The sequence below is a fragment of the Psammomys obesus genome, unplaced genomic scaffold, assembly GCF_907164565.1.
Source record: "Psammomys obesus unplaced genomic scaffold, mPsaObe1.curated_primary_1811, whole genome shotgun sequence".
Lineage (NCBI taxonomy): Eukaryota > Metazoa > Chordata > Mammalia > Rodentia > Muridae > Psammomys > Psammomys obesus.
The window spans coordinates 14,688,891-14,710,862 of NW_026585689.1; positions in this window are offsets into that span (position 1 = coordinate 14,688,891).

A 21,972-nucleotide genomic window follows, 5' to 3' on the forward strand; every position below is an offset into this window, starting at 1 on the left:
TTTCTATGTGAAATATTATATATGTACACAAATATAATTTAAATTTATTCTTAAGAGTTCTTCATTAAATTTAATTTCAGATTTGTAGTGTTGTAGGACCTACATAATCAAGGTATTCCAAATACTTACATTTGCTGAAAAATTAATTGTTTTCTACTGTTATTTTTCTTGAATTCTTTATCTAAATTTCCTGCAGAAAACATACTACACAGATTAGGTTGTTGCACAAAACACTTCAAATACAATAAACAAAATAAGATCTGAGCCTGTATTTTACCTGTTTTGTATAAGTTTTCACATTGGTAAATTAGACATCGTAGAATTCATAGTGGTACCAAAATGTTAATTACTCGGGTATGCACCTCCCACTGAGAGTTCTAAAGAAGATACGAGAATGTGAGAAGCAGGAAAACATTTTCTTTGAGAAAGGTGATTACTGTAGTCTTGAATGAAGGATGGTAGCTTTGAGAGAGATTGGATCTGTGGTGAAATGCATTCATGTTCTGGCCATATTTTATGGCACTGAATATATAATTTGTTTTGAAATTTCACATACATTTTAGAAAAACGAACTTTAAAAATGTTAATAATACTGAAGATATTTATTAATTCTGAAATTATGAAGATATGCAGTTATACTTGATTATCAAAGTTTCATCATTAACTGTTGGATTTAACTGTAGATCTCTATGCATAAAAATTAGATTGAATTACTTGTGATTTTTTAATTTTATATTTTTATATTAATTACAATTCATTCACATTATATTCCAGCTGTAGCCTCCTCCCTGATTCCTTCCCAATCCAACCCTCCCTCCTTCATCTCCTCTCATGCCTCTCTCCAAGTCCACCCATAGGGGAGGGCCTCCTCTCCTTTTATCTGACCCTAGCCTATCAGGTCTCATTAGGACTGGCTGCATTGTCTTACTCTGTGGTGTGCCAAGGCTGTTCCCCCCTCAGGGGGAGGTGATCAAAGAGTCAGCCACTGAATTCATGTCAGAGACAGTCCCTGTTCCCCACTAGGAAAACCACTTGGGGACTGAGCTGCCATGGGCTACATCAGAGCAGGGGTTTTAGGTTATCTGTATGCATGGTCCATGGTTGGAGTATCAGTCTCAGAAAAGATCCCTCTGCCCAGATTTTTTGGTTCTGTTGCTCTCCTTGTAGAGCTCCTGTCCCCTCAGAAAGGAGAATATATACATATGTCTTCTCAAAATTGGTATGTACATGTAACGGATATAGTTTAATCTTACAATTTTTTCTTCTGTAGTCTAATTTCTTCATAATCGTCTTTCAATATCTGTCACCCTAAGCTAATTATTTTGGCATTGTTTTTATACAAAATAAAGCAAATTTACTCTGCTGCTTCTCTAGTTTGGAAAACCACACTAAATACATAAACATACCTACAGGCATGGGAAAAATAGCTAGTTATTTCTAAGAGTTGTGCAGGCTCAGAAGTTTATGATAAAGAGCAGGTGATTTTGTGTTTGGGATGAGCTTCCTTGTTTATAGAAACTCCTTCAATGTATGTTCACAGCAGAAGGGCATTCTGTAGTTTCTATTATACAGACACAGCACTTTGATTCAGACTTCGTTTCCACCACCTAATTAGTACCCAGAACTCTGATCTCCAATTACCAATTCTCTGGGAATTTATTTTCAACATATGCATTGTGATGGTAGGGCACTTTTTGTCTAATGTGTTCATAGTTTTTTTTTTTTTTCTCTTCTATTTTATCTTGCATTTTTCTCCTTTGCCTGATTGTTGGTTTTTTTTCTTCCTTATTTCTTTTTTGACTTTTCTCTTTACTTTTCCTTCTCTTCCTTTCTTCTTTTCCTTCATCTTTCATGTATATAAACTTTTTCATCTTTAACTTTTCCTGACTTTCCCATTCCTTTTTCTTCTTCATCTTTTACGTTTTCCTTGTCACCTTCTTTAAATATGTATTTTGTGTTTCTGTTGTGTCTGCTTGTGTGTAAAGTATGTTTCTCTGTCATCTGATTTTTTAATACTTTGTATTTCTGTTTTGTCTGCTTGTGTGTGAAGCATATGTTCATGTTAACACTGGATTCACCTAAATGTGTATAGGTGTTTGCATGAATGTACACATGTCAAGCACAGTTCTATAGGAGGAGTCTTCCTGAATCACTTTCTAACTTTAGTTAGAGAAAGATTTGACAGAATGAGGCAGAGGTAAGATACATCCAATTCTCAGGGAGAAGAAACAGGAAAGAAAAGTTACCTAAGAGCAGTACAGTAGAGGTGAGACAGTAGAGGGAGATTGTAGAGAAGACAATACAGTACAGTAAAAAAGGAGTAGAATTGAGTATGACAAAGAGTTCAATAGAGAAAACAGTACACTAGAGCTGAGTGTTTTTAAGAACATTTTTATTATAATACTTTATAATCATTTTTACTAATTATAGTTGATTTCTTTGTATCCCATCTGTAGCTCCCTCCCTCTTTTTCCTGCCCAGTCCCACTCTCCCTCCCTCTTCTCTACCCATGCTCCTTCCCCAGTCCACTGATTGGGGAGGTCCTCCACCCCTTCTTTCTGATCCTAGTCTATCAGATCTCATCAGAAATGGCTGCATTCTCTTCCTCTGTGGCTTGGTAAGGCTGCAAACCCCCGAGGGGGAGGTGATCAAAGAGCAGGCCAATCAGTTTATGTCAGAGACAATTCCTGTTCCCATTGCAAGGGAACCCACTTGGAAATCACAATTTTTAAATTTCTTCCATTATTTCAATGGAAATGGCCATTCATATGTGTATTCTTTAGTCTTCCAAGTATTTGTGGAATTTCTGCATTTTTAGTTCTATTTATTTCTTGCAATTTTGCCAATGTGAACTATTAAAATTTGTGACCTATATAAGTATTTGTGACCTAGATAACTATTTGTGACCTAGAATGTGATCAAATTTGTAGAGAAATTTAAAGTCTGCAGATAATAATACCTATTATTTCTCTTACAAGGAATATTGAGTAGATAGTCTGTGAGTCCCTTTCATCGGTGTTGTAGTTTAACTCTGAAGATTTTGCTGATATTTACTTTGGATTATCTATCTAAAGATGGGAGCTGGGAAAGGAAATCACTTAGTATTTTTGTATACAGACCTATAATATCTTTCATGCTCATTGGAGTTTGTTTTATAGAATTAGAAATCTAATCATTCAGGATATTTATATATATATATGCATTTATATGCTATATATTTTTGATGAATTGTTATCTTTACCGTTATGTGGTTGCCTTCTTTAATTATACTACATATTTTAAAATCAGAATTTAATTATACTACCTATTTTGAAATCTAATTTAGAATAGAAGAATTATTTGGAATTCTCATCACTTGATAATGTGTCTCCATCAATTTGACTTTTTTGTGTATATGTTTACTTGTGCCAAAGTTTCTTTATCCTTCTTCTTTGAGGAACATATGCTGTTTCCAGAATCTGGCCATTGTGAATAAATCTCCTATGAACATAGTTGAGCAAGTGTCCTTACTGTATGGTGGGGCAACTTTTGCTATATTTTCCTGGGTTCTATATATACAGGAGAGAGTATATAGAACTGGGTCTTGAGTTAAAGTTATTCCCTTTATTCTAAGAAAGAGCCAGATTTATTTCCAAAAAGGTTGTAAAAGTTTACACTCCCACCAGCAATGGAGGAGGGTTCCCTTTCGCCACACCCTTGCCAACATGTGTTGTCACTTGAGATTTTGATCTTACCCATTCTGACCAATGTGATATACAATCACAGAGTCGTTTTGATTTACATTTCCATAATGACTAGAGAAACTGATCATTTCTTTAAGTGTTTCTCACACATTCAAAATTCCTCTGTTGAGAATTCTCTGTTTAGTTCAGTGTCCCACTTTTTTAATTGTGTTATTTTGCACATTGTTGTTTTATTTCTTGAGTTCATTATATATTTTGAATATTAGCCCTTTGTTGTATGTAGGATTGATGAAGATCTTTTCTCACAAAAATTGTCTTTTCATTCTATTGTGAGTGTCATTTGCAATACAGAAGCTTTTCAGTTTCAAGAGGTTCCATTTATTAATTGTTGATCTTAGAGCCAGAGCTGTTGGTATGCTGTTCAGGAAGTTGTCTCCTATGCCAGTGAGTTCTAGGCTCTTCCTCACTTTATCTTCTAATAGATTTAGTTTGTCTGGTTTTATGTTGAAATCTTTGATCCATTTGGATTTGAGTTTTGTGCAGTAAGTAAATATGAAACTATTTGCATTTTTCTACATGTAGATATCCAGTTAGGTCAGCACCATTTGTTGAAGATGTTGCCTTTTTTTCCATTTTTTGATTTCGGCTTCTTTGTCAAAAATCAAGTGTCCATAGGTCTGTGGCTTTTTTTTTTTTTTTTTCGGTTTTTAAATTTATTTTTAGTTACAGTAAATTTACTTTGTATCCCAGCTGTAGCCCCCTCCCCCATTCACTCCCAATCCCATTCTCCCTCCCTCTTTTTCTCTATGCCCCTCCTCCAGTCCAATGTTAGGGGAGGTCCTCCTACCCTTGCATCTGACCATGGTCTATCAGGTCTCATCAGGACTGGCTTCTTTGTCTTCCTCTGTGGACTGGTAAGGCTGCTTCCCCAACAGGTGGAGGTGATCAAAGAGCCAGCCCATGAGTTCTTGTCAGAGATGGTCCCTGGTCCTATTACTAGAGAAGCCTCTTGGATACTGAGCTACCTTGGGCTACTTCTGTGCAGGGGTTCTGAGTTACCTCCATGTATGGTTCTTGTTTGGAATTTCAGTCTCAGAAAAGACCTCTGTGCCCAGATTTTTTGGTTCTGTTGCTCCCCTTGTGGAGCTCCTGTTTCCTCCAGGTCTTTCCATCTCCTCCTTCTTTCATAAGATTTTCTGCACTCTGCCCAAAGTTTGGCTATGCATCTCAGCATATGCTTTGAGTGAGGTGATGAACCCTACTCCATTGCTGGTAGAAATGTAAACTTGTACAACCACTTTGGAAATCAATCTGGTGCTTTCTCAGACAAATAAAAACAGTGCTGCCTCAAGACCCAGCTATACCACTCATATATATATATATCTCCAAAAGATGCTCAAGTAACACAAGGACATTTGCTCAACCATGTTCATAGCAGCTTTATTTGTAATAGCCAGAAGCTGGAAACAACCCAGATGTCCCTCAGTTGAGGAATGGATACAGAAATTGTGGTACACATTTATACAATGGTGTACTAGTCAGCAATTAAAAACAAAGAAATCATGAAATTTGCAGGCAAATGGTGGGATCTAGAAGAGATCATCCTGAGTGAGATATCCCAGAAGCAGAGAGACACACAAGGTATATACTCATTTGTAAGTGGATATTAGACATACAATATAGGATAATCATACTGAAATCTGTATACCTAAGGAAGCTCATCAAGAAGGAGGACCCTGGGTAAGATGCTCAAGCTTCATTCAGAAAGGCAAATGAGACAGAAATTGGAAGAGGGAGAAAACAGAGAATGGCACAGGAGCCTGTGGCTTTATATATGTTTATTTTATTCAATTCTATTGATCAAGCAGTCACTTTTAAAGCCAGTACCATGCAGTTTTTATTACCATTGCTTTGTAGTATAGCTTGAAGCCAGGGATGGAGATACCTCCAGAAGTTTTTTATTCCTTTTTTAAAAGATTTTTTAAATTTATTTTTATTAATTACAGTTTATTCACTTTGTATCCTCTCTGTACCTCCCTCCCTTCTCCCCTTTCAATCCCACCCTCCCTCTTCCCCACTCTTGTCCCTCTCCCAGTCTACTGAAAAGGGAGGTCCTTCTCCCCATCCCTCTGAGCCTTGTCTATCAGGTCTCATGAAGAGTGGCTGCATTGTTTCTTCTGTGGCCTGGTAAGGCTTCTTCGCCCTTAGGGGGAGGTGATAAAAGAGAAGGCCAATCAGTTCCTGCTAGAAACAGTCCCTGTCCCCATTACTAGGGAGCCCACTTGGATACTGAACTGACATGGGCTACCTCTGTGCAGCGGTTCCAGGCCATTTCCAAGGGTGGTGCTTGGCTGGAGTATCAGTTTCAGAAAAGACCCCTGTTCCCAGACTTTCTGGATCTGTTGCCATCCTTGTAGAGTTCCTGTCCTCTCCAGGTCTTACTATCAACTACTTCTTTCATAAGATTCCCTGAACTCTTCCCAAAGTTTGGCTACGAGTCTCAGAATCTACTTCAATACCCTGCTGGATAGAGCCTTTGAGAGGCCCTCTGTGATAGTCTCCTGTCCTATTCCCTGTTTTTTCCCTCTTCTGTTGTCCATCCTCTTTGCCTTTCTGAATGGGGATTGAGCATCTTAGCCAGAGTCTTCCTTCCTGATTAGCTTCCTCAGGTGTACAGATCTTAGTATGTTTATCCTATATTATATGTCTAATATCCACTTATGAGTGAGTATATACCCTGTGTATCTTTGGGATACCTCACTCAGGATGATCTTTTTCAGTTCCCACCATTTACCTGCAAATTTCATGATTTCCTTGTTTTGAAATGACTGCCTACAGATTGGGAAAGAATCTTCACCAACCCTATATCTGACAGAAGGCTAATATCCAGTATATATAAACAACTCAAGAAGTTAAACAGCAACAAGTCAAGTAAACCAATTAAAATATGGGGAACAGTGCTAAACAGAGAATTCTCTGCAGAGGAATATAGAATGGCAGAAAAACACTTAAAGAAATGTTCAACGTCCTTAGTCATCACGGAAACACAAATCAAAACGACCCTGAGATTTCACCTTACACCCATCAGAATGGCTAAGATGAATAACTCAAGTGACAGCACATGCTGGAGAGGATGTGGAGAAAGGTAAACCCTCATCCACTGCTGGTGGGAATGTAAAACTTATATAACCACTTTGAAAATCAATCTGGTGCTTTCTCAGACAACTAGGAACAGTGCTTCCTCAAGATCCAGCTATACCACTTCTAGGCATATATCCAAAAGACGCTCAAATGTACAAGGACATCTGCTCAACCACGTTTGAAGAAGCTTTATTTGTAATAGCCAGAAGCTAGAAACAGTCCAGATGCCCCTCAGTTGAGGAATAGATGCAGAAATTGTTGTACATACACACAATGGAATATTTTTCTTTTTTATTTTTATCTATTTTTTATTGTATAGGGTTGTTTAACTCTTCTGGGTTTTTTGTTTTTCCATATAAAGTTTAGAAATGTTCTTCCAAGGTCTCTAAAAAGCATTGTTGGTATTTTGAAGGGAATTGCATTGAATCTGTAGAGTGCCTTGGTAAGATGACCATTTTTACTATGTTAAGCCTAGCTATCAACGAGCTTGGGTCACCTTTCCATCTTCTAATAATCTTCATTTCTTTTTTTCAGAGACTTGAAGTTCTTGTCATTTGGGCCTTTCATTTGCTTGGTTAGAGTTACACCAAGACACTTTATGTTATTTGTGGCTATGTGAAGTGTGTCGTATCCTTAATTTCTATCTCAGCCATTTTTTGTTTGTATGCAGGAGGGCTACTGATTTTTTTTTTAATTAATCTTGTATCCAGTCATTTTTGCTGAAGCTGTTTAGCAGCTGTAGCTGTTCTCTGGTAGAATTTTTGAACTGGGCAGATTATTCATTCTCACAGGACTCGACAACCCCCTTAGACTGGCTAATATTCTGTCTTAGAGATGGCTTTTAATATTTTGGGGAGTTAGAATATTCTTGATACAACAGCTCCGAACATAGCATTGTGTTTTCAAAACCTGCTAAGCGCATTTTATCTGACTCTTTTTCTTATTTCAAACAAATTTAAAATATATTTTTTTATCATATTCTCCCCTCCTCTAAGTCTCTCCAGACTTTCTTCATTTCCTACCCATCCATCTTGAGATCTTTCTTTAAAAAGGTGTAAGACATAATCTGATTGGCCTGTTTTTGATCACCTCCCATTGAGGGGAGAGCAGCCTTACCAGGCCACAGAAGATGGCAATGCAGCCATTCCTGATGTGATCTGATAGACTAAGATCAGAAGGAGGGAGAGGAGGACCTCCCCTATTCGTGGACTTAGGGAGGGGCATGCATGAAAAAGGGGGAAGGAGGGTAAAACTGGGAGAGAAGGAGGGAGGGCCTTATGGGGGGAATACAAAGTGAATAAACTGTAATTAATAAAAATAAATAAATTTTAAAAAAGGTATAAGAAACAAGTACAACAACAAATCCCCTCAAAACCTGGAAGACAAAATAAAACCATCACTCCCTTAAACCACCAAACAGCAACCATATAAACACCCACACAAACCCTGTGGAACCCAATTATATGTTGATCAAAACCAAAACCTGCTGTGTTAATCACCTTCCCTGACTGACACAGCTATTTATCTAAATAGACCACAAGACCTTCAATTTTGAGAGTCTAAGTGGCACCATATTTTGATCTGCTCACTATAGTTTAGTAAGGTTTAAATACTATAGAATTATTTTCAACTGATGGTATCTTTTCCTTCAACTATGAAGCTACCTTTCCCCTTGCACTTGACTGCCAGATCTGGACTTCTTGCTGTCTCTGGGTTTTGGTTTGTCAGTTTTGGAAGAGCATTGTATTCCCTTTGATTATTTCCTTACAGTTTTCCATTTCCTACTCCTCCTCAGTTTTCAGGCATCCTATCACTATGGTAATGAATTTGATACAATTTTTATCTCCAGAATTTAGTCATTTACATTTTATTCTGAATTTTTTAATCATTTATTTATTTTTGCAAAATGCATTTATTCACTTTGTTTCCCTGCTATAGACCTCTCCTTCATCCCTTCCCAATCCCACCCTCCCTTCCTCTGAGACTGATAGTCCAATCAAGTACCGTGCATGGAGATAACCTAGAACCCCAGCACAGATGTAGCCCATGGCAGCTCAATCTCCAAGTGGGTTCCCTAATAAAGGAAACAAGGACGGTCTCTGACATGAATTCACTGGCTGGCTCTTTGATCACTTCTCCATGATGGGTGAGCAGTCTTATACTGAATATTTCTTTCCCAGTATCACATAGAGGGTGTGTCTAGTCAAAAACCTTTATCCTGTCAATTCCTTTTTAAAATCACTCTTATAATAAGGCTTCCTAATACTGTGTAACTGTATATTTCCAGCAGAATATAAAGTCAACAGTTTTAGATTCCCAAATCTTTTGGATACTAAATAAGCAAACCCTTTTTCTATTGTCTATAATGTTATAGGCTTTATTTGTTTAATTAGGTGAATGAGTGCCTGAATGACTAAAGATAGAATACAGGAAAGTACAGTTGAATTGTCAGTAGGTAAGCTTGTGGGATCAGCCAAACAGTATCTGATTTGACTTAAGGCCCATACACAAGAAGAAAACCATGCTTGACACTGCTTAGGTAATCAAGAGGCAGAGATTCAATAGCCCACATACTAAGGGTAAAACTAAACTTTAATGGTCTAAGAAAATCAATAAAATGACTCCTAATAATATTTGGCTACACTCATGTCAGTGGCTTATCAAGTCATCAAAAGAAAGGCAGATTTGAACACAGGGGTCCATACTCCAACCAAGTACCAGGCACGGAGATAACCAAGAACCCCTGCACAGATGTAGCCCATGGGAGTTTAGTGTCCAAGTGGGTTCCGTAGTAATGGGAAGAGGGACTGCCTCTGACATAATCTGATTGGCCTGCTCTTTGATCACCTCCCCCTGAGGGGGGAGCAGCCTTACCAGGCCACAGAAGATGACAATGTAGCCACTCCTGATGAGATCTGATAGACTAAGATCAGAAGGAAGCAGAGGAGGACCTCCCCTATCAGTGGACTTGGGGAGGGGCATTTGTGAAGAAGGAGGTGGGAGGGTGGGATCAGGAAGGGATACAAAGTGAGTAAAGTGTAATTAATAAAAAAAAAAGTTAAAAAAAAGAAACGCAGATTGGAATAGATGCAGAAACCCACAGTCAGACATTCCAAGGAAAGAGAGAGTCCTTATGGGTGATCTTCATTAATTCCATCACCTCTTCCAGCACCTAAAGAATCCTGGGAAAGAAAAGGGAGAAAGACTATAAGAAACACAGGAGAACAAGACACTCTGAATCAGCTTATCAGGATGCATATACACTCAGTGAGTAAAGAAGCCAGTGCAGGGACTAACTGGCTCTGTATCCAGTTCTTTGCACATATGGTATAGCTGTCATTCTTAGTAATTTTATGGGACTCTTGACCATGAGACTGAGTTGGTCTCATAATTCTGGGCTCCTCTTGGGAATTTCTGTCTCCTGTTGAGTTGTCATGTCCAACTTAAATATGAGAACTTTGATTCATCTTATATTTTTTTGCCATATTTGTTTTTAAATTCTTAGAAGCCTGTTGATTTCTAATGAGTGATGGGAAGGAAATTTATTTGGAGTTGAGGGAGGATAGGTAGGAACAAGGAGGAGCAGAGGGAGAAAAAAAAACTATGATTAGAATATAATATATGAATGAAGAATCTATTTTCTTATTTTATTTTATTAACTTATTTTTTTATTAATTAGAGTTTATTTATATTTTATCCCGGCTGAAGCCCCCTCCCTTGTACTGTCCCAATGTCACCCTCCCTCATCTCTTCCCATGCCCCTTCCCCAGCCACTGATAGAGGAGGTTCTCCTCCCCTTCCATCTGACTCCAGCTCATCAGGTCTCCTCAGGACTGGCTTCATTGTCTTCCTCTCTAGCCTGGTAAAGCTGTTCTCCCCTCAGGGAAAGGTTGTTTTCCTGTCAGAGACAGACCCTGTTCCCTTTACTAGGGAACCTACTTGGAGACTGAGCTGCCACTGGTTACATCTGTGCAGGGGTTCTAGGTTATCTCCATGCATAGTTCTTGGTTGGAGTGTCAGTGTCAAAAATACCCCTGGGACCAGAATTTTTGGTTCTGTTGCTCTCCTTGTGGAACTCCTGTTCCCACCAGGTCTTTCTATCTCCCCCTTCCTTCATAAGATTCCCTGCACTCTGTCCAGAGTTTGGCTATGAGTCTCAGCATCTGCTTTGATACCTTGCTAAATAGAGTCTTTCAGAGGCCCTCTGTAGTAGGCTCCTGCCCTGTTCTCTGTTTTCTCCCTCTTCTGATGTCCCTCCCATTTGCCTTCCTGAGTGTGGATTAATCACACCAAGGATTCTCCTTCTTGCTTAGCTTCTTTAGGTGTACAGATTTTAGTATGTTTATTCTATATTATATGTCTAATATCCACTTATAAGTGAGTATAGGTGATGTGTGTCTTTCTGCTTCTGGGTTACTTCATTCAGGATGATCTTTTCTACTTCCCACTATTTGCCTGCAAATTTCATGATTTCCTTGATTTTAATTGCTGAGTAGTATTCCATTGTGTAAATTTACCACAATTTCTGTATCCATTTCTCTGCTGAGAGACATTTGGGTTATTTCTAGACTCTGGCTATAATGTACAAAGCTGCTATGAAAATGGATAAGCAAATGTCCTTGTTTTATGCTTGAGCATATTTTGTATATATACCTATGAGTGGTATAGCTGGAACTTGAGGTAGCACTATTCCTAATTGTTTGAAAAAGCACCAGATTGATTTCCAAAGTGGTTGTAAAGTTTACATTCCCATCAGCAAAGAGGAATTTCCTCTTTCTTCATATCCTTTCCAGCATGTGTTGTCACTTGAGTTTTTGATCTTAACCACTCTGATGGGTGTAAGTTGAAAACTCAGGGTCATTTTGATTTTGCATTTTCCTAATGAGTAAGTACATTGAGAATTTCTTTTAAGTTTTTGTCTGCCATTAGAAATTTCTCTATAGAGAATTCTCTGTTTAGCTCTGTACCCCTTTTTTAATTGGATTACTTGATTTGTTGCTTTTCAGCAAAGTGGCTGGATATAAAATAACTCAAGCAAATCAGTAGCCCTCCTATATAGGAAAGACAAAAGGCCTGATAAAGAAATTGGGGAAACAACACCCTTCACTATAGCCACTAATAACATAACATACCTTGGTGTTACTCTAAAAAAGCAAGTAAAAGACCTATTTGAAAAAACAAAAACAGAAACAACAATAACAACAACAACAACAAAAAAACTTAAAGTCTCTGAAGAAAGAAAGAAAGTGAAGTGAAGAAGATTTTGACATTGGAAAGTTCTCCCATGCTCATGGATCAGCCAGATTAGCATAGTGAAAATGGCCATCCTGCCAAAAGCAATCTACAGATTCAATGCAATTCCCATCAACATACCAACACAATTCTTTCCAGAACTTGAAAGAACAATTCTCAATTTCATATGTAAAAACAAAAAACCTAGAATTGCTGAAACAATCCTGTACAAGAACACATTGTCTGGAGGTATCTCCATCCCTGATCTCAAGCTGTATTTCAGAGCAATAGTAATAAAAACGCAAGGTACTAGCATAGAAACAGATTGGTGGATCAATGGAATCGAATAGAAGACCCAGAAATAAACCCACACCCCTACGGATACTTGATTTTTGACAAAGAAGCCAAAACCATACAATGGAAAAAAGATAGCATCTTTAACAAAAGATGCTGGTCTAACTGGATGTCTACATGTAGAAAAGTGCAAATAGATCTGTATTTATCACCCGGCACAAAAAAAAAAGTCAATGTGGATCAAAGACCTCAATATAAAAACAAACACACTAAATCTGTTAGAAGAAAAAGTGGGGAAGAGTCTTGAAGCCACTGGCACAGGAGGTAATTTCCTGCACAGGTACTATGATCAACAATCAATAAATGAGACTTTATGAAACTGCAAAACTTCTGTAAAGCAAAGGACACTGTCATCAAAATAGAATGACAGCCTACAGACTGGGAAATGATCTTCACCAACCCTATATCTGACAGAAGAATCTATTTTCAATGAAAATACAATTGGACAGCTAGTCATGTCTGTCTCCATTTGATAATAGTTTATATGATTTATTTATGTTAATTTTTATTAACTTACCTTTATAAATCTTTAATCCTGATTTCAATGATAATTTTACTGAAATAGAGGGGGAAAAGATGGCGGCACCAGGAGAACACCGTGTCTGAGAAGCGGGACAACACACTCCGTGCAGCGACCAGGAGACTGAACTCTGGGCCCTAATACAACAACTATCGTGTTTCCCAGGTGAGGGGAGACCCCCACAGCATGGGAATCGGTCTGGTCCACTCTCGGCTGCCCAGCCAGAATCCAGAAGAGAACCCAGCTAACGAGGGCTTTGGGTCTCTGGGCTGGAGCCGCAAGTCTGCATATCCCGATCACTTCCCAGGCTGATCAGTGGGCACAAGGGTGCCTAAGGCTGCGAGGCCCAGTCACAAAAAAAAAAAAAAAAAACCGATGGAGAAGGAAAGTTGCCAGACTGGTCACGGGTCACCCAGTCTTTCCCTGGAAGGTCTCTCCGACCACAGGTACCTGCCACCATCACAATTGAGCTCCCGCCTCACACGGAGAGCAGCTGCAGCTGCACGCCCAGCTCAAAATCCCTACTCCCTCCTCGGAGGAGGCAGGAGGCGGCCAGCAGAATCTGCCACAGACCACATTGTCGGTACCCCAACCCGAGATCGGGGCTGAGAAAACCCAATCCTTTCGGGCACTTACCCAAACGCCGCCATCACGCTACTGCAGCGGAGCAGAAGGATAAAGAGGCACACAGCGGCTTCACAGTGCCTGAACTCCAGTGCTGCCGGACGGTCCTAGCAAGCAAACTACAGCTCGGGATCTGGGACTGTGGTCATTCTACACGTCCTGAGATTATCTGGGGTCCAGCACAATAAGGTCTAGCAGCAAGTTCTATCACGGGCACCCCCCCCCGACCCCTGGCAGAGAAACACCAGCTCAGGGCTCAGGATCCAACTGAGAAGTCCCAACCCCTGCTGGCACTCCCCTGAGAGCACCTCCATAAGCTTGCCCAAGCAGAGAGGAAGGTCAGAGGGGAAGGACAGAGAGGCAACCTCTCAAGGACACAGCACCCTCTTTCCAGCTCACCCAGTGGCCCCTAGCAGAGAAACCCAAGCTCTGAATCTGAGGACACTCAACCCTACCCGGTACTCTCTTGGGACCAGCAAACATAGATTCTACCGCTAGGCTGCTTCTGGCAGAGAGATCTGGGCCCAGGATCTGGGATTGAGTACACTCATCCTAACACTTTCCCGAGCCACCCAGGGACCAGTCAACATAACCCCTCCTGGCAGAGGGAAAGGACAAAGAGGCAGCACACAGGAAAGGTGGACACCGAGTCCTGTGGCCACAGTGTCACAGAGCTGACTGTTAGCCTACACATGCACTTCCGCAGGAGGACCAAAATAGAGAGTAGTGAGCAAGGGGAACCTCTGTGCATTCCAACTGTTCCTGCAAGAGAGTGAGTGAGCCTTCTAGGGAGAGATTGCCCCAAACCTAGGGCCTCTCCACAGAAGCAACCAGACGAGATCCCTGCCACCCACACCTGTAGTGTGGGCATCATAGGGATTCTTGGGATAACGACCCCAACATTGAAGCCTCTGCCTTGCGGGTCCACAAGGGTAATCCAGGCAAAAAATCCCTGGATCTCAGTCAGAACTGTGTAATAGTGGCTTGCAGGCCACTGCAATAGTCAGAGAATCTGCGCACGCACACTGCTTCCGAAAAAAGCATCAGCTTCACATTCCTTACTTAGGCAAAACTGAAAACACAGTGCATACTCCTAAAACAGTGAACCTCTCTCATCTTCCTGAAAAAACAGTCCAGAAAACAGAAAGAGAGGATCATAGCCCAAACTACAATCTCAAGGAACAACCAGTGAGGATTATAAATAACCAGATGGCTAGAGGCAGACGTAAGAACACTCCCAACAAAAGTCAGGACATAATGACCTCACCAGCAACCCCACAAAACAATGGACACTTCAATTCACTAGATATACAAGAAAACGACCTCAAAACTATGTTTCTCCAGCTATTAGAGGCCCATAGAGATGAAATGAACAAAGCCCTCAGAGAAATAACCAAAGAAATTGAGACTAACCAAGAGGAAACAAATCGTGCTCTCAGAGAAATGACCACGAAAATTGAGGCAAACAGAGAAGAAATGCACAAAGCTCTCAAAGAAATGTCTACACAAATGAAGGCAAATAAAGAAGAAATAAACAAAGCTGTCATAGAAATACAGGCAATTATACCCAAAGAAGTAGAGGCACAATTAGTGATACATAGAGAGGAAACGGACAAAAAAATAGAAGCTATCATTGAAAAGGAGGAGTCCGATTCAAACAGATGAAGGAAATGGTGCAAGACATGAAAACAGAACTATAATCAATAAAGAAAACACAAATAGAGAAAAACAAGGAGCTGGAGAACATAGAGAAAAAATCAGGAACTACAAAGGTAAGCTTCACCAACAGAATACAAGAAATGGAAGAAAGAATCTCAGGAGCCAAAGATACACTTGCGGAAATTGACACATCTCTCAAAGAAAAAATAAAATCAGAAAAGTTTCAAACACAAAATATCCAAGAAATCAAGGACACCATGAAAAGACAAAACCTAAGAATAATAGGAGTAGAAGAAAAAGAAGACATCAGGCTCAAAGGTCCGGAAAATATGTTCAAGAAAATTATAGAAGAAAACTTTCCCAACTTAAAGAAGAAGATGGCCATAAACATAAAAGAGGCCTACAGAACACCAAGTAGACTAGACCAGAAAAGAAATTCTTCACGTCACATCATAGTCAAAACACTGAACCTACAAAACAAAGAAAAAATTCTAACAGCAGCAAAGGAAAAAGGCCAAGTAACATATAAAAGTAGACCTATCAGAATCACGCCAGATTTCTCAACAGAAACTATGAAAGCCAGAAGGACCTGGACAGAAATCATACAGTCCTTAAGGGACCACAGATTCCAACCCAGACTACTATACCCAGCAAAACTTTCAATCAACATAGACAGAGAATTAAAGATATTCTAAGACAAAACCAAATTTAAACAATATCTACATAGTAACCCAGCTCTACAGAAGTTACTAGAAGGGAAACTCCAAACCAAAGAAAACAACTACGTCGAAGGAAACAGAGGAAATAGATAACTACACAACAAAAAAATCAAAAGAATACAAGCAATGAAACTCAGTGACACCACCAATACCACATCTAAAGTAAGTAACAATTGCTGGTCACTAGTCTCTCTCAACATCAACGGACTCAACTCCCCAATTAAAAGACACAGACTAACAGAATGGTTGTGGAAACAAGATCCATCATTCTGTTGCATTCAAGAAACACACCTATGCAACAAAGATAAACACTACCTCAGAGTAAAGGGCTGGAAAAATGTCTTTCAAGCAAATGGTTCCAGAAAACAAGCTGGAGTAGCCATCCTAATATCTAATAAAATAGACTTTCAACCCAAGTTAATCAAAAAAGATAAGGACGGCCACTATATTCTCATCAAAAGAAAAATCCACCAAGAGGACATCACAATTTTGAATATCTATGCCCCAAATACAAGAGCACCTACATTCGTAAATGAAACAATATTAAAGCCCAAATCACACATTGATCCTAAAACCCTAATAGTGGGAGACTTCAACACTCCACTCTCACCAAGGGACAGATCAACTAGACAGAAAACAAATAGGGAAATAAAAACACTTACAGAGACCCTAAATCAAATGGACCTAATAGACATCTACAGATCTTTTCATCCAAACTCAAAAGAGTATACCATCTTTTCAGCACCACATGGAACCTTCTCCAAAATAGACCCTATATTTGGTCATAAAGCAAGCCTCAACAGATACAAAAAGATTGAAATAATCCCTTGTATTCTATCTGACCACCATGGACTTAAGCTGGACCTCAACAACAACAGAAATAACCAACAGCCTACACGGACATGGAAAGTGAACAACTTGCTACTCAACAACAGCTGGGTTAAGGAAGAAATAAAGAAAGAAATTAAAGACTTCCTAGAATTCAATGAAAATGAAGGCACAACATACCCAAATTTATGGGACACATTGAAAGCATTGCTCAGGGGAAAATTTATAGCACTAAGTGCCTGCAAGAAGAAATTTGTAACATCACATAGAAACAACTTAATGGCCCAACTGAAAACCCTAGAAAAAAAAAGAAGCAGATACAGCCAAGAGGAGCAGAAGGCTGGAAATAATCAAACTCAGGGCTGAAATCAGTCATTTAGAAACAAATAAAACTATTCAAAGAATCAATGAAACAAAAAGCTGGTTCTTTGAGAAAATCAACAAGATAGACAAACCCTTAGCCAAACTAACTAAAAAGCAGAGAGAATCTATCCAAATCAGCAAAATCAGAGATGAAAAGGGTGACATAACTACAGACACAGAGGAAATTCAAACAATCATTAGGTCATACTACAAAAGCCTATATGCCACAAAATTTGAAAACCTAAATGAAATGGACAATTTTCTTGATAGATTCCATCTTCCAACATTAAGTCAAGATCAGGTAGAAAGACTGAACAGCCCTATATCCCCCAAGGAAATTGAAGCAGTCATTCACAGTCTCCCCTCCAAAAAAGGTCCTGGGCCAGATGGTTTCAGCGTGGAATTCTACCAGACCTTCAAAGAAGTGCTCATACCAATTCTCCTCAAACTATTCCACAAAATAGAAACAGAAGGTACATTACCAAACTCATTCTATGAAGTAATGGTCACCCTGATACCTAAACCGCACAAAGACCCAACAAAAAAAGAGAACTTCAGACCTATCTCTCTTATGAGCATTGATGCAAAATTACTCAATAAAATACTTGCAAACCGAATCCAAGAACACATCAAAGATATCATTCACCACGACCAAGTAGGCTTTATCCCAGGCATGCAAGGGTGGTTCAACATACAGATATCCATCAATGTAATCTACCACATAAACAAACTGAAGGAGAAAAACCACATGATCATCTCCTTAGATGCTGAAAAAGCATTTGACAAAGTCCAACACCCATTCATGTTTAAAGTCTTGGAGAGATCAGGAATACAAGGCACATATCTAAACATAGTAAAGGCAATCTACAGCAAGCCTGTAGCCAATATCAAACTCAATGGAGAGAAACTTAAATCAATCCCACTGAAATCAGACAAGACAAGGCTGTCCACTCTCTCCTTAATTCTTCAACATAGTACTTGAAGTCCTAGCCAGAGCAATAAGACAACTAAAGGAGATCAAGGCGATACAAATCGGAAAGGAAGAGGTCAAAGTGTCACTATTTGCAGATGATATGATAGTATATATGAGCGACTCCAAAAATTCAACCAGAGAACTCCTCCAGCTAATAAACACCTTCAGCAAAGTGGCAGGATACAAAATCAACTCAAAAAAATCAGAAGCCCTCCTGTATACCAAAGACAAAAGGGCCGAGAAAGAAATTAAGGAAACAACACCCTTCACAATAGCCACTAATAACATAAAGTACCTTTTGGTGACACTAACCAAGCAAGTGAAAGACCTTTTTGAGAAAAAACTTCAAGTCTCTGAAGAAAGAAATTGAAGAAGATCTCAGAAGATGGAAAGATCTTCTGTGCTCATGGATTGGTAGGATTAACATAGTGAAAATGGCCATCCTGCCAAAAGCAATCTACAGATTCAATGCAATTCCCATCAAAATATAAACTCAATTCTTTACAGACCTTGATAAAAAGATTCTCAGCTTCAGATGGAGAAACAAAAAACCCAGAATCTCCAAAACAATCCTGTACAACAGATCATCTGGAGGTATCTCTATTCCCTATCTCAAGTTTTACTACAGAGCAATAGTAATAAAAACTGCATGGTATTGGCATAAAAACAGAAAGGAGGATCAATGGAACCGCTTAGAAGACCCAGAAATAAACCCACACACCTATGAATACTCGATTTTTGTCAAAGAAGCCAAAACCATTCAATGGAAAAAAGACAGCATCTTCAACAAATGGTGCTGGTCCAACTGGATGTCCACATGCAGAAAAATGAAAATAGATCTATATTTATCACCCTGCACAAAACTAAAGTCCAAGTGGATCAAAGACCTCAACATAAAACCAGATACTCTAAATCTGTTAGAAGAAAAAGTGGGAACAGCCTAGAACTCATTGGCACAGGAGACAACTTCCTGAACAGAACACCAACAGCACAGGCTCTAAGAGCAACCATCAATAAATGGGACCTCATGAAACTGAACAGCTTCTGTAAAGCAAAGGACACTGTCATCAAAACAAAACTACTGCCTACAGATTGGGAAAGAATCTTCACTAACCCTTTATCTGACAGAGGACTAATATCGAGTATATACAAAGAACTAAAGAAGCTGAAAAGCAGCAAACCAAGTAATCCACTTAAAAAATGGGGAACAGAGCTAAATAGAGAATTCTCTGTAGAGGAATATCGAATGGCAGAGAAACACTTAAAGAAATGCTCATCCTCATTAGCCATCAGGGAAATGCAAATCAAAACAACCCTGAGATATCAGCTTACACCCATCAGAATGGCCAAGATGAAAAACTCAAGGGACAACACATGCTGGAGAGGTTGTGGAGAAAGGGAAACCCTCCTCCACTGCTGGTGGGAATGTAAACTGATACAACCACTCTGGAAATCTATCTGGTGCTTTCTAAGACAATTAGGAATAGTGTTTCCTCAAGACCCAGCTATACCACTGCTAGTTATATACCCAAACTTTGCTCAAGTACACAAAAGGGATACTTGCTCTACCATGTTTATAGCAGCTTTATTTGTAATAGCCAGAACCTGGAAACAACCCAACTGTCCATCAATGGAGGAATGGGTACAGAAATTGTGGTATTTTTACACAATGGAATACTACTCAGCAATCAAAAAGGAGGAAATCATGAAATTTGCAGGCAAATGGTGGGATCTAGAAAAGATCATCTTGAGTGAAATATCCCAGAAGGAGAAAGACAAACAGGGTATATACTCACTTATATAGACCTATAAGATATGATAAACATAATGAAATCTATACTCCTAAAAAAGATAATCAAGAGAGCGGACATGGGGTAAGATTATCAATCCTCGTTTAGAAAGACAGATGGGATGTGCATTGAATATATGACAGGGAGTCTACTGAGCACATTTGAAAGACTCTAACTAGCAAAGTCTCATGACCAAACCTTTGGCAGAGTACAGGGAATCATAAGAATGAAGGAGAGTTAGTCTGATGAGGAAAGGATAGGAGCTCCACAAGGAGCAAATATATCTGGGCACAGGGTCTTTTCTGAGACTGACATGCAACCAAGGACCATGTATGAATATAACCTAGAACCTCTGCTCAGATGTAGCCTGTGGTAGCTCAGTAACCAATTGGTTTCCCATAGTGAGGGGAACAAGGACTATTTCTAACAGGAACTCAATGACTGGCTCTTTGGCCTCCCCACCCCCCAAGGGAGGAGCAGTCCTGTTAGGCCACAGAGGAGAGCCTTGCAGCCAGTGCTGAAGATACCTGATAAAATAGGATCAGATGAATGGGGAGGAGGTCCCTCCTATTAGTGGACTTGGCAAAGGGCATGATGGAGATGAGGGAGGGAGAGAGGGACTGGGAGGGAATGAGGGATCAGGACATGGCTGGCTGGGATATAGAGTTAATAAAATGTAACTGATAAGAAAAAAATAAAATTTTAAAAAAGAATTTGTTGAAAAGTAGTAAGTAAGAAAAAAAATTTACTGAAATAGTATGGGCATTTAAAAAGTAACACAATTGTAAATTGAAATTGTAAATTGTAAATATTGACAGCTAGAAATGGAAAGTAAACCTTCCTGAGGTTTCATCTTTCTTTTATTAATAATCTATTAGTTAAGAATAAAACTCTTTCAATTCAATCACCACAATTAATGTTACTTGCATTTCATATTTTGGAGTATGAGTAATCTCTTTGTAGGAAAACCTGGCCTGCAACTCAATACCATACTAACCTCAAACTTGTAGAATTTTTCCTGTTTCAGCACCTTAATTGCTAGGTTTACCAACATTAGCCAGTATTCTAGGAATATTTAGACTGTAAGAATCATGCTTACATTATCTACAGTGACACACTAACAGTATCACCTGAGATATGTTGATAGCACACAATTGATTCCCCCAATCATTGTTCTCTAATATCACTGAGACAGTTAGTTTTAATAATCCAACTTATACAATATAGAATTATCTGCAAAGAAGTCTCAGGAAGGGGCTGTATTAGGTTAGGGTGGTTCCCTGAAAATAATTGTGGAGTATTATCTTTGAGTAGTGGCAGCATTCCTTTAGTTTGGGTCCTGAACAATATAAGACTGGTAAAATCAGATGAGTTGGAAACATGTGTACTCATTTCTCTGTTCCTGACTCTGGATATGAACAGGCTGGCTGTTATATGTTCCTGACTCCTTAAAATCCGTGAAATAAGAACTATAACCTGGAGCTAAAGAAAATCCCTTCTTGTTTAAAGATACTTTTGTTGGAATATTTTATCACAGAAACAAAATTGAAATTAAAATAAAGACAGTCCCTGTTTTCTCAGAGAAAAGCCCTGTCTTTCTAAATCCTATTTCCCCCCTGCTATGCATTCTATGGATTTGATAGTTTTTCAGACATAAAATTCATGGAAAATCTGCTACTTCATAACTTTTTGCAGCTGTTTATTATGATTGTTAGTTTGGGATTGATGGGGACTATTTTGTGAATAAGTGAAAGAAATGTAAAATGTCTTGACTCTAAGTCTTTCTGTGACAACTCAGGATGCAATCAGCACACTTTTATACTCAGAAGTATCTATATCAAATGATTTCTCTCTTAAGTAAAATTTTAAGAAAAAAGTTTCAAATGTTAAAAAGAGTAAATAAGAATATGTATGAAGTTCAATTGGAGGAAATGGCCAGAAATGGTAATAGGAAGAGTGAATGTGTATTTAGATATCACAAGTGAGGCTTTGCAGCCTGGTTGAGGGTGGGTGGCAGTGAGGACCTGTGAAAAAGGGGCTGAATATCTTGAATATTGCCACGATATATACCAACCATCACACCCAG